Here is a 1,402-nt window from a genome sequence, read left to right as displayed (position 1 = left end):
ACTGACCCCAGTGTGTAGTGCTCCCCTCCCTGTGTCCATGTGTTCTCACTGTTCAACACCCGCCTATGAGTGAGAACATGCGGTGTTTGATCTTCTGCTCTTCTGTCAGTTTGCTGTTAATCTTTTTATTGTGTGTATCAGACATTCCTTTATTATGAATGATGGGGACTAGTCCAGGAAAAAGATAACATGATTTGTTTTTCATTAGAGAGATGATCAATATTTAGAATTTTTTATTATTTTTGGACTTAATAAAAATGTCTGCTATTCAGATTGAAAATGTACATATATGAGACTTTTTTTATTTTTTACAACAGTAAAATCAACAGTTACCTGTTAAACAGAGATAATTGACTTTTGCAAATTTTTTAATACTTCAGATCATTGAAATTTTAAGACAATCAAGAAATGTGAAATCTAGAGAGAGACAAGTTCTTGTAGGGAGAATCATAGCTAGGATATGAGCTGAACTGAGGCAGAGTGTGCCATATGAAATATAGGCCATTACAAGATAAAATACACTAATATACTTAGAATTCCTTTGAGTCAAGTGTGGCAAGCATGTTCTTAGTTTGAAATTCTCAGGGACCACATACTGAAGAGTTTTTCTATTCTTTTGAATTCCTTTCCTTTTCTTTTTTTAAATTGTACTTTAGGTTCTGGGGTACATGTTCAGATCATGTAGGATTGTTGCATAGGTACATACATAGCAAGGTGATTTGCTGCCTTCCTTCCCCCATTACCTATATCTGGTATTTCTCCCCACGTTATTCTTCCCCACCCTCCCTACCCCCGCTGTCCTTTCTCTAGTACCCCCCAACTGACCGCAGTGTGTGATGCTCCCTTCCTTGTGTCCACATGTTCTAATTATTCAACACCCGCCTATGTGTGATACCATGCAGTGTTTGATTTTCTTTCTTGTGTCAGTTTGCTGAGAATGATGGTTTCCAGAGTCATCCATGTGCCTAGGAAGGACATGAACTCATCTTTTTTTATGGCTGCATAGTATTCCATGGTGTATATGTGCCACACTTTCTTTATCCAGTCTATTGTTGATGGACATTTGGGTTGGTTCCAGGTCTTTGCTATTGTAAACAGTGCCACAATGAACATACATGCACATGTTTCTTTATGATAGAACAATTTATAATTCTTTGGGTATATACCCAGTGATGGGATTGCTGGGTCAACTGGTATTTTTATTTTTAGGTCCCTGAGGAATCACCACATTGTCTTCCACAATGGTTGCACTAATTTGCACTCCCACTAACAGTGGAAAACTTCCTATTTCTCCACATCCTCTCCAGCATCTGTTGCCTCCAGATTTTTTTTTCCCATTTATTTTATTGCATTTTAGGTTTTGGGGTACATGTGAAGAACATGCAAGATTGTTGCATAGGTA

Source organism: Cebus imitator, unplaced genomic scaffold (assembly GCF_001604975.1).
Source record: "Cebus imitator isolate Cc_AM_T3 unplaced genomic scaffold, Cebus_imitator-1.0 Scaffold814, whole genome shotgun sequence".
NCBI lineage: Eukaryota > Metazoa > Chordata > Mammalia > Primates > Cebidae > Cebus > Cebus imitator.
The sequence above is the reverse complement of the archived record's forward strand: the minus strand, read 5'-3'. Positions refer to the sequence as shown.